General features: G+C 32.7%; 1 protein-coding gene across 3 annotated transcripts in view; it reads right to left on the minus strand.

Moving 5' to 3' along the window:
• The window catches only part of LOC121373986 (teneurin-m-like), a 217,200-nt gene that overhangs the window by 97,795 nt on the left and 106,017 nt on the right, over positions 1 to 13,388 (minus strand). The window lies entirely within an intron of this gene.

Below are 13,388 nucleotides of genomic sequence, written 5' to 3' on the forward strand. Positions count from 1 at the left end.
TGTTTCGAAAACAGAAAAATTAGCCTGTAGTTGGAAGGGATGATTATGTGAGTTAAGTTCTGTTGTGTCTTTTAATGTTTATGTGCACAAAACACAAAAAAAAACCTTCTAAAATTCTATCAATAATATCTGCAAATTAAAACAAAAACACTTATCAAATAAAAGAATAACATTCAAAGTAAAATAAACATGTCAGCAACTGGTTAATCTTCCAGTACTGAAGACACCAAGTCTTTTTACTGCCATGTGAACTAGTACAGCCAGTCTGATGTTCACTTTGAGAAATAAACTCCATATTCATTAAGTGTTGGTCTCTAGCTTGCTGTATAGATTTATCATGAGTGTGATTAGACAAGGAGTTAACAAGTTCACACCAAACGAGAGATCTGGAGGGACCGAAAGTGGTTACCCAGATCTATCATGGTGACATTCTCACCCCCAAACCACGCACATATCCTGACCCTCTCGCTCAGCACTCATTTATCATGCCTATTTAATTGTAATTTAAAGGAAATATATTTACACAAAAACCACACCAACAGTTGGAGTTATGCATTTATGTATATAGTAAGTGAAAACTGAAAGTGTTGTTTAATCAGAAGCATTCATCTTCTTAAGGGTAAGATATAGCTACAACATGTATGTGCGAAGGTGTTCATCTCAAGTATGGTACAATGGACCCAGTGAGGCTTTTAGCCAACCCAGCCACTGGCCCATTACTGGAGTATCAAAGGCTGAAGTATGTGCTGTCCTGTCCATAGGAAAGTACATTTGCTTCTATTTGCTAGTACAAGCAGTGGGTTTTCTCACTCACAATATAAACCAAATATTAATACAACAACCGTTATGTTAAAACTCCTAGCTATTAAATATAGTTTAAAATGTGCTCAAGTGTCATTGAACAAGGATTAATTTCACACAATGTTCCTGAAACAGTAGTTGCATTATGAACTAAACATATACATGTATTGCATTACAATGTAAAATAAGTCTTTCATGATCGATCATCATATGCCAAGATCTTCTATAACAGGCTTAAAGAGATTTCGATACACAAGGCCTACATACAATAAAATAGCTCACAACTGTATATTCATATTCAAATAATATTATATTATATTCTGTACAAGATTTTTTTAAATGACCGTCCTCCTACAGGATTTTATGGATCTCCTAAGTGAGTGGCTGTCCTCCTAATGATGAGCAATCATGATTTTGCCTAACATATTTTCAACTCTTGCCTTGTGCAGAGATATGATTTTGAACAGGGATATTTGGTTTTGTTGTTCACATCTAGATGAGTTAAAATCCATTGTCCCAGTTTTCCCTTAGGAGTATGTTGATATGTATAATAACTTCCACGTATGTGCAGTATGGTAAATGATTTTTTTTATCACTTTGTTAAAACCATTAAATTTAAAAAAAAAAATGTTTTTGCCAGTGCAACTGTGTTGTGAATATGGCAAACAGACCAATAATGAGATTTCCAAAGCCTTGTAAAGATAATAAAATTGCAGAGATAACTTTCCTGTTAGATATGTGCCAATTAATATGAGCAGCATGCAATACAGATTTAGGTTATATAAAAGAAATTCATTCTCCACCTTCAAAAAATTAAAAGATAAATATCAGAAAAAAAAAGTATAGCCATAGGGCCTTCCCTCCCCCCAAAAAGTTGGTCTCTGATCGGAACAAAGTTCCAGAATTGATGCAGCTTTTTTTTTTCAATTTATTTTTTTAAAAGCATGGATTATACAGAAAAGGTAGGTATCTTTGATACTGAAATACAGGGCATATTTAAAATGAAATCGAAATGCACATCTTACTTCATGCACAATGGCATTTTGGCTCCAAATGTGGTTTTATGTCATAGCAAAAAAAGCCTGGCAAAATCTGATGTCATACGGAGGGAAATTAAAATTAAAAAAATGTATGTGCGAGGGTCAAAATCAATGCATGTGTTGACCAGAGACCAGAAATGTATTTTGTTTGGCCTAAAATATAGTTTTTTGAAGTACACAAACTTAAAGAATAAAAGCCAACAAACAAAAAACACCCCAAAACCAACAAAATACCCTACACAACTTAAAAGATTAAATAATAAAAACAAAACAAATGTGTGATGTCATTTTTAAACAACAATTTAAAACTGTAAAAGGAATAATATTAGTAGAGTTGTGCAACAATTTAGTTATGACTCAAACTTCAAGGGAGTAAATTGTGCCACAACAGAGAAATATGGTCTACAATCTGAATCTAACAAGGAAAATACTTGTGTTTATCTGGTGTGCATTATGCAGGCACTGAGAACAGTACGCTAATACTAGCAGACACGCCCAAAGTGCTTCTGTCATTTACATGCAGTCGACTAATCCAGTGACAGGGCATGGGTCAAGTCACCTGCTGGATGCGAGAGATTTCCCATGAGGCTACAAACTGGACACAGTGGTCACCTCGAGTCATTTAGCAGATAAACCGATAAATGGATGGATCAAGCCTGTCAGAATCACTAATCAAGTATTTTATTAGTCAAGCAGTTTTAAACAAACTCTACACAAAATCCACATAATGTGTGTTTGGTTTGTTTAATGACACCACTAGAGCACATTGATTTATTAGTCATTGGCTATTGCATGTCAAACATTTGGTAATTCTGACATATAGTCTTAGAGAGAAAACCTGCTACATTTTTCCATTAGTAGCAAGAGATATTTATGTGCACTATCCCATAGACAGGATAGTACATACCACAACCTTTGATATACCAGTCGTAGTACACTGGCTGGAAGGAGAAATAGCCCAATGGGCCCATGGACAGAGATCCATCCTAGACCAACTGTATATCAAGCGAGAGCTTAAACCACTGGGCTACATCCTGTCCATCAAAATCCATGTATGCAGAACCATAGACATTAAAAGATGTCTTTTAACTGGATGGAGACACAATACATTCTTCATTGATTTTCATTTCATTTATAGTAATTTTTATGCTTATATATATATCGAATTAAGGTTCAAGCATTTCAGCTTTCTGGGCTAGCTAATGAGTGAATAGTCTGTGTATAGTGGCCTTAAACCTACCCACTGAGTCATTAATTCGATCTGGATGGGAGCCAGTACCAGGATGTGAACCTAGTACCTACCAGTCTCAAGTCTGATGGCTTAACCACTACATCACCACCTCAGCTTTAAAGTTGGGGTGTGGGGGTGGGCAGTGTCTCTTGCTCACCACCACTGTATTTATACAACACCTATCATATGACATTGTTATTTTCCTGTGAATGTTTTGTATTGATTATTTTTTGTAACATTATATTTTGCAGCGTGTTCCCAATATGGAACATACAGCTCATTGAACATAATGGATTAATGTGAAAGAGGATACCTGTTGTTGACAAATGGGTTACATTCTCATTGAATAATTTCTTTATCATAAAAACAACTGCACATAATTCAATATTTAATGGAAGGAATGGAATGGTTGAAATGGAAAAATAACTAAAATGGGTCCTGGGAACAGAAATTGATCCAAACACTTGCCATTCAAATAAATAATATATAATTAAATTTTTTTAATATATTTTTATATTTTTCTACAATGTGAATAGATAAAACCATTAATACAATCACTCTTTATCTGTGCGCAAGGTCCACTGGGCTATTAAGTTTCTCGATCCCGCCAGTACTCCACGACTAGTATATCAAAGGCTGTGGTATGTGCTATTTTGTCTGTTGAATGGTGCATAAAAAAGATCCTTTGCTACTAATGGAAAAATGGAGCAGGTTTCCTCTAAAACTATATGTAAAAATTATCAAATATTTGACATCCAACAGCCGGTAATGAATAAATCAATGTGCTCTAGTGCTGTCGTAAAACAAAACAAACTTACTGTGCACAAGATAAAGTCCAAAGGAAGTTTTGACAATGTTATAATGGGTGCTTTGTCTATAGGACACCACATTAGGTAGTTGTAATGTTAAAAAAACCGAGTTTAAACTATAATAGGATTACAGCACAGGATTGAATTCATGTAGACTTCTGATGCATAAGAATTCTCAGAGGAAAATGGAGCATAAAATTACATTATTTGACATTTCCATTTCCTCAAACCCATCTGTCCCCACAGACAAACTGACAAACAGAATTCACAATTGTATGGCTAGCTATAATGGAACAAGATGGACTAAGTTGAAGTTTTTAACACGGACTAGAAACATGTTTTTTCACTTGCATTCTATTGGTATCTTCATTTGCATTCTTCTTTTCAAACATATTTTTTAACCTTGTTTTGAACATTCCACATTCTATCTTGTTTTAAATGATGCTGAATGCTTAAGACAAGCAGTGTAAGTAGCTGGTATTTTTTTTTAAACCTGAACCATTGTAAATTACTATTGTGTCATACTGAATTTATTTTATTCTTTTACAAAAGTATTGGCTGTCACAAACTATATGTACTTGGGAGGGAAAAAAGTAGTAAACTCCACATATGGAATTTGGTTATGGTTAATTTGAAGAACAAAATAATACCTCTGCACCAGTCAGAGTCCAATTAAAGTGACATTCATATTGACCAAAACCACATTTAACTTTTGTCTCCATAGTGAAGGGTTGAAACTGGTACAAACACCATAATTTTACATTTTAAAAAAGTTATTTCCTATGTTCTTGCAAGTGAAAAGATAATGGGAGATATGGAATCATTTTTATATTATTCATGCTAACGGCACAAACCCATATACAGATTACTTTGTTGTTTCTTTGTTTGTTTTTTGTTTTTTGACAATACAATTTGTTGATATTACTAAATTTTGTATCCTATCTCTTCACCTTTAATTTGTTAATAATGCCAAATCGCAGGGTGTTACAAAATAGATTTTGTTTGTATCCAGCCAAGAGAATTGTTTTAATAATTATATATTATAAAATCCTCTTGGCTAGATGAATATAAACATTGCACATTTTTCTAATTAACACTATATAATACTGCTAACAAACCAGAAATATACATTGGCAAATGTTCCAAAGACTGTATTACGTAACCCACATGTAGCCAATGCCATACGAAATCAATATAGCAGAGGCCAGGAAATCGTCATCTCCACAGGGTTGGAAATAATGATGGCCAGATCATCCCTCAAAGGTACGAGACTGTCTGACTGAGAGAGAATGTCTGCTGAGTTTCAGGAAACCAGTAAACACAATTAGACCCTGATGGAAGACACTCGGTCCAGGAAAAAACGGGTAATCAAAATTTTGAGAAGAAAAACATAACTATGCACCAAACATGATGCATCAAAACTGCCTCCTACATTTGAACATTTGGTTGGTGGATTTATTTAAGTAGTAGCAAAACCAGCCATGATAAATCACTTCTGCAATAATAAAATAAAAAAACACCACCCCACCCCTCAAAAGACCCCCACCAACAAACCCCAAACAATATGTAAATATGTATATATTAAAATGTTCCACTAATAAATATATTTTTAAGAGTCACCCATTTTGCCAAGAAAAATAAGCAGAGTTATGGTCAGTACAAAATTATACAGGCAAAATAGAGATACGGTAAGTAGATCTATAATTGGTTTATTGCTGATTTTGACAAGACCTACATGTATAATACAGGAAAAAATTCTAAAATGTTACATTAACTGTCTAGGTTAAAACAAAGACATGAAATCTTTATCAATTCAGTCTTCATGTAACAACAAAAAAGAAGCTAATTTTTTTTTTTTAAATGTTCCTTGTTTTATTAAAAAAAACCCCACAAAATTAATCACAAGCTAAATTTAGGATTCCACAAATGAACTACTTCCCATCAAAACCTAAAAAGTTTGGCCAGTAAAGTTAATATTTAAAAATCAAAGTACACTATGTACACACAAAGATTTCTCTTAACCAATTTATATTCATGGCAAATCCTCCATTGCAACATGTGGCAGCAATATCCTTGAGCGAGACATTTATCTCAGGTCATTGAGAAAACCACAATGCTAACAAGTCCAGAAAGACTCCTTTTTTTTGTACATGGCTTCTTTTAATCCATTCTTTTCAATTAGGTCTCAATGTGCCGGGATGACTTTGAGGCAGATAAAATGAGATGAGCGTGGAGAAAAAAAAATCACACTGGATTGCTCTTCAGGCACTGCTGTCACAACCAGAGTGTACTTAAGGCTCTGATGTTCAACTCACTGTCATATACATGTACATTGGTACAACGTCTTTAACCTTGCGTGACAAAAATAACAAAACAAAGTGTACTTAAAGACTTTCTGATATTCAACTCACTATCATATACATTGGTACAATATCTTTAACCTTGTGTGAAAAAAAAAATAAAAAAATAGAGCGTTACTTAATACTCTCTGATGCTCAATTCACTATCATATACATTGGTACAATGTCTTTTAAGCATTTGTGACAAAAATAACAAAACAGAGTGTCCTTAAAGACTCTCTGATATTCAACTCACTATCATATACCGGTACATTGGTACATGTCTTTAACCTTGCATGACAAAAATAACAAAACAGAGTGTTACTTAATACTCTCTGATGCTCAATTCACTATCATATACATTGGTACATGTCTTTAACCTTGCATGACAAAAATAACAAAACAGAGTGTTACTTAATACTCTCTGATGCTCAACTCACTATCATATACATTGGTACAATGTCTTTAACCTTGCATGACAAAAATAACAAAATAGAGTGTTACTTAATACTCTCTGATGCTCAACTCACTATCATATACATTGGTACAATGTCTTTAAGCTTTCGTGACAAAAATAAGAAAAAACATTTTATTGTTGAACATCACTTGTACAATACCCTGAGAATTGGTCCAGGTGGGTCTTTTTATAACTTTTGTCCCAGAAATATGTTATGGTAGTGTCAGGGTTTGAGCCCTGGAGCCACTACTTTACAAACAATCATTACAAAATGTTAATCTAAAAATAATGTACATACTGATATATATATTTAAAAAACTCACCCTGAGACATGACTTACTCTACAAATTACAAGTGAAGGGATGCTGCATAAATATAAAGAATTAAATCCAAATCATGATATACATGTATGTATATGCATTTATGTCATTTGAGATGTTGCTGTGACATGACGTAGCTTATATCACATGGAGGACAGCTTTAAGATCCTGAGCCCCATTTTACAATGCAATCTAAGACCACCTTAAGTGACTAAGATAGTTATGGACATTTTATTTTTGTTACAAAAGCTTAAAGACATTGTACCAATGTATATAATAGTGAATTGAGCATCAGAACCTTAAGGAGATCTTAGTGCTAAGATCGCTTCATAAAACAGGGCCTTGATCAATGGGCTTAGATAGCATTTTGCCAGAAACGCTATGGTCCTATTGTTGAGTGGTTCTAACATCTGTATACCTTCAATGCTAACTCCACAATTGGGAAATTGGCATATATCATGTTTTACAAATCAACTTTTCATATGCAACACTAATAATCTGTGGTAAAAATGTTTCACCTGCCCCCTCTTTCCAAATGTTTTATTATGTCAATACATTTAAAAATCAATACAGGGTTGAACTCTTTCTTTAAAAGTATCCAAAGTACATAAAATCAACATGCTCATGCAGCTATATAGCTACATTAAACAAAACCACAAATGAAGGAAATCAATCTGGATAAAAATAAATATCAAAATGATAAACTTAATACTCAAAATAATATGTATCTGTAGAAATATAAATCCAAAAGTGTTTATTAATATTATAATCTTTCAGAATAACAATTTTTTTAGGGCCTTATTGCTTCATTTTAACTTTACTTTCGTGCCTACATATCGAATTAAATTTCAAGATCATTTTCCTGGACAGACTGTCCCATAGACTTTAAAACTGTGCTAACTGAAGCCCTACTTGTCACATTCATTCATTTTAATTTATCTTTATGCTTATATTCAATTAAGGTTCAAGCATGCTGTCTGGGCTGTCTGTTATTGGCTTAACCATGACACCACTGCATGAGAATGTTGGTTAACTACATGTAAACATATTTTAGGATTATCTCCGACACCATCTCAACTTCTGTTATCTAGCTCACAGGTTAAATATCCACAACTAATTAAGCAAAACTCTCAGACAAAGTGAGTAAAATATTTGAACAAACTGGTTTTTTTTTAAAAATATGCTTAGACTTAATTGTAAAAGATTATAATCTTCAGCAGTAACAGATATTCTTGAACTTTAGCTGCTTTGTTTTAATAAGTCCATGAAGCAACAAATTATTTTCTCTTTGTTTTTTTAATTTTTAAGGTCATGCTGTTGAATACAATCACAGCAATTTTTAAAATATTCAGTTAACAGATAGTGTTAAACTCCAATTGCTTTTTTTCATTAAGTCTCTGAACAAATTAATAGATTACTTTTTTTAAAAATGTGTAGCTTTATTCATTTTGCAGTTTAGAATGCTATGTACATGTAGTCTCATTAATGTTGAAAATATGTCTGAATACTTATTTTTCACATCACATTTAAATTTTGTGACTAAAGTGTACCAATAACTTACATTGTAAAAGAGCAACTTCCAAAATAGCAATAATTTTCAGGATCCATCCTATTCATTGGGTTATTTCTTATTTGAGTCAGTAGTTCATGTGCTGTCCTGTCTGTGGGGAAATGTGAAAAAGAAAATCCTTTCTGCTAACTTGAATAAGAACATTAATGTGATGTCAACAGATTTCTTTTTCTTTCTAGAAAGTGTCACAATAAATTTGACAACTAATAGCATTGAGAACATTGAAGGACATCATTAAATGAACCTTTTTTTCCTTTAAAACCTGTATCATGTGATTCTGCAGTGAATATACTAAAAAAAGAAGTCTTTAGGGATTGCAATCCAACAAAGAACTAAACAAATGTCTTTCTTTTCAAAAAAGAATTCCATTGTTTTCATTCTAAACATTCGTCATCCAATATTACATTACATTTGTCTTATTGCATTATGTTTCAAGTGTTTCATTATAGTCTTAAGAAAGGTGCCAAAAAAAAACAAGGCTAGAAGATAGAAACAGTTTCCATTCACCACGACAATACATAAAATCAAATTTTCAGTTCCAAGTCCTAGCATTTCTCTCGTAATCACGTTGCAGCTGGTAACTTCGCACAATGAGCCGTGCATTGACTGGGTAGTGAGACAAGCCAACGAAGACAAATTGAAAGCAACATGCATCAAATTCCTGCAAGAAAACATCTCTGAGATGGAACCATTGTTATCTCCCACTCTCACAGAACCTATCGGCTTTCATTCCACCAAGCTAATCAGTGTTGACAAAACTCATAGAACTTTAGCCACGACCATTTGCAAATTATTTGTTTAACAAACAGATTGATTTTCTTCTTAGTTATATTCCGGTAAATGGTGTGGGTCTTTGTATAACTAATACAGTGATGTTAAATGCCCTTTTTTCACTGAATGAATAACAAGTGGGAAGTGCTTGTGGTCTATTATAATGTTTTGTTACTTTCTTTATTTCATCTATTACATTGTACTATCTACATAAATTTCTTACTTAGTTAATTTAATACACTGCTCAGACTCTTTCCATTAGAAAAAAAACCCCGCTATATATATATATAAAATAGTAAAACATTGTCATCAAAAGCATTGTTATTTTGTTTTCCATATGCTGAAAAACCATGTTTTAAGCCATTCAACAACAATGTAAAAAAATATTTCAATTTAATTATCATTTTGGCCAATAAAAATGTACAAAAATATATCTGTGTTTTTTGTCTTTACAAGAATATTTCCTGTTGTGAAAACACATCCGACTTTAAATGATTACAAAGGCAGGATGTAGCTCTGTGGTATTATACTCAATCATTAAAAATCAATCGGTCATATACTCAACAAAATTAATTAAGGGACATTTACATATGGTACAAAATAAATTTGTTTTTGTTTTTACAAAGCATACAAACTTTACATTTTTGTTTATTGTTAACACTGGTGACTGACATTTAGAAATCACCTGTAATCAAAACTTGTTAACATTATAATTATAATGTGCATATAAAAAAACTGACCAAAATGTCTACTGGTTATTAATTTTATTTAGTAATAGTATAGGATTGATCATCTGCCGTAGACCATTTAAGTGACCACTGACTTTAATGCATGATGTGTTTATCCAATGACCAACATATTTTTCATGCCGGGGTGTCATTAAACATTAATTCATCAAAGGCTGTACATATAGTTTATAATGTGACATTAAACAAATATTCTTTTCTTTCCTTCAACGTGTACATAGCAGGTTATTTTATTTTCATGCTGGGGTGTCATGAAACATTCACTAATGTTCTCAGATCTGCAAAAAACTGTTTAAATTTTTTTTGTTTTTAATTTAAACAAAAAATAAAATTCTATTTTACCGAGCACTGTTGCACTAAATTCTTCCAATGCCTGCTCCATACATGTGTGATGCAGGTGTATTGTGAATGTCCTGACACATGCACTAACTGCAAGCCCGAAGGCCAAGCTTTGAAAATCCATCACTCCAGTCAGCGACTTGTGCCTACAGCACCCCACACCTCACAGTGTCGACCGGTTCACTTTGAACCGCTGCCATGTTTTCCAAACAAATGTGTATTACAGATGGGAAATGTACTTTTTCGAAAATAAAAACTGCTTCTGTTGTGTACATGTTTATTTTACATCTTGTTGTGGCACATCAATGCAGGAAATGAGCATCTGCTGGCAGAAAGTCAAAATGACATGGGCTTAATGGAAGTTATCCATTAAATAATTTAAAATACCACCTTAGTGTGCCTTTAGGTCTAAAAAATAAAAAAGCCTTATAAATGCAAAAATGTAAAACATTTTGTCATATTATTAAAATATGAATATAATAATATACACATTTTTATTATCCAAGGTTCAGAATAAATTGTCTGCATATATATTCTATATACAGTGTACAGTAGAGCATGCCTAAACAAAACTGGATAATATTCCTGTTAAAACTTGCCAAATTTTTCAATCTCAAATGTTTCTTTATGTATTGAATGCATCAATTAAAAATCCTGAATAAATCAAAACCTGTCTATTCCAGAAACCAGAAAGATTTTTTTTGTATCAAAAGAGATTCTTAATCAATCAACCTGCAAAACCAGAATGCCATAATAAAGTTCAGTGCATAATCACCAATAAATTTGTTAAGCATTCCCAATCTGAAATTATTCAAATCTTATAGGAAAATAGTAAATGGTTATCGGACTGAGAATTCTGAGTAGTCAAACATTCTGATGATTCTATCAGAGATACTGTATTTATAAAAAAGAAAAAAAGAAAAAAAAAAGAAATCATCCAAATTGTGATACATAAAACATTTACATCTTGAGTTTCTATAATCAGAGAGGCAACTAAAAATAAACAAGTTGTATATATAAATTTATATTCTAAACAAAAACAAAAAACCCTTGAGTTTCATCCAGAATTACCATACAGTGTTGTAACTAAGGTACATGTGCCTTTAAAATAAATAACAGTAATAAAAAATATTCTTAGCTGTTGTCATTGAACATTCTCACATTTCAGTATGACACTTTGGAAACAAGCCATTGATTTATTACCTTATAATGGTATTTCGTAAATGAACCATTGGTTCTACTATTTCAGCAAAGTCTTATCAGTGACTTTCTGCAAATTGTTTTCATAAATCTTCAAGAATTGCTCGTCACAAATTGGATTTTTCTTCCATGTCTTTCCCGAGGGTCATTACCATCGTATCTGCATGACGGCAGTGACATGCCCCACACAGCCTGCCCTTTCTGCTACACAAACTTTAAATGGTTTCATTTATTGATGATTTTGTCAAACTGAAATGAAGTTAATTGTTGCTGCCTTCCATTGTGTGGAATTTGTTGGTTTCACTAATGGGTGTAAATAGGGACATAATTAGCAGTTCAAGCCAAAAAGCCCCACACAGCTAGTCATTTGTGGAAGATTCATCAGCTTTGTGGTCACTTCTTAAATTCCATATAACTTCACTCTCTCTTCAATTTGGTCAGGTCATTTTTTGAATTCCATACAACTTCAGACTCTCTTCAATTTTGTCAGGTCACTTTCTGAATTCCATACAACTTCAGACTTCCTCACTTTGGTTAGATCATTTTCTGGATATTAAGAATGTGTTGCAGAAACAATAGAATGTACAATGGCTACTACTGTATAGCAGCAGTCAGACCTCTTTATATCATCCACATAACAGACCAACAAAAACTGTTGTAAAATTAAACAAAAATACTTATATATTCTTTATATAGATGGTTAAATGATAGCAAAATAATACCCTCAACAATATGAACAAAAACAAAAGCAAATATTTTGACTTGTATATTTGCTTACATGAAATTCAAAAATGTTTCACTGCTATTTTGTTGTTTCGTTCAAATTAATACTGAGTTGATTCATTAGTGAGAGAAAAAAAAAATTAAAATCAAATTATATAAACCACTAACTTAACATATATGTAAATTCATTTGAAAATAATTATATACAATTATTCCATTCTGTAAAGTCTCCTTTTTACATCATCTTTTTTTTAAAATTATAATAAACATTTTTGTAATATGAATATGAAATACAGCATAAAAAAAGCACAAACTAAATTAACTAAATTACTGGACTTGATTGGGAAAAAATATATACAATAAAACAGAACTAAGATTAAATGATTGAAGAAGATATAAAAGAGAACTACTAAGACTGGCATACAGCACACAGAGACACCCCTGGTTCCCATGAATCCCTGTCTACACCTGCTGCAGATCACAGACCCCAGGGACAGGCCTGGAATGTTCCACAGTTTATGTTTGTAACTTCATTGTTTACCAGGAATGCCAGCAACACATGGTCCCGCTTTAAAAGTATCCGATTTACACCTTGGAGAATCCCTCTGCTCCAGGTGGAACTATCTTGTTTTTTAATTGATAATTAAAAACACGTTTTCTGCCTACATTCAACATGTGTAAATGCTTGGACAACATTCATATCAAAATATGGTCTATGGCTGTCAGGTTTGTGTATGGGGAAACCAAGAAATAGAAACCATGTGATCTCACCACTGCTGTTGTTATTTTTAATTTGTTCAACCTCCAAACACAGGATGTTGTGCTATTAATGTCATGTAATTGGGAATAATTCACTGGTCTAATGGAGAGGAGTCTAAACAAAATGGTGTGAAAATCCTGTCATTCATTGAGTTTCATATTTAAATCCAATTATAGTTTTAACATTCTGAATTACAGTTCAAACATTCCGAACTGGCACACATACACACCTCTGCTACATGTATTTGTGATGGCTGTTCAAGACTAAAGCTACTATTAGTTA

Source organism: Gigantopelta aegis, chromosome 6 (assembly GCF_016097555.1).
Source record: "Gigantopelta aegis isolate Gae_Host chromosome 6, Gae_host_genome, whole genome shotgun sequence".
Classification (NCBI taxonomy): domain Eukaryota; kingdom Metazoa; phylum Mollusca; class Gastropoda; order Neomphalida; family Peltospiridae; genus Gigantopelta; species Gigantopelta aegis.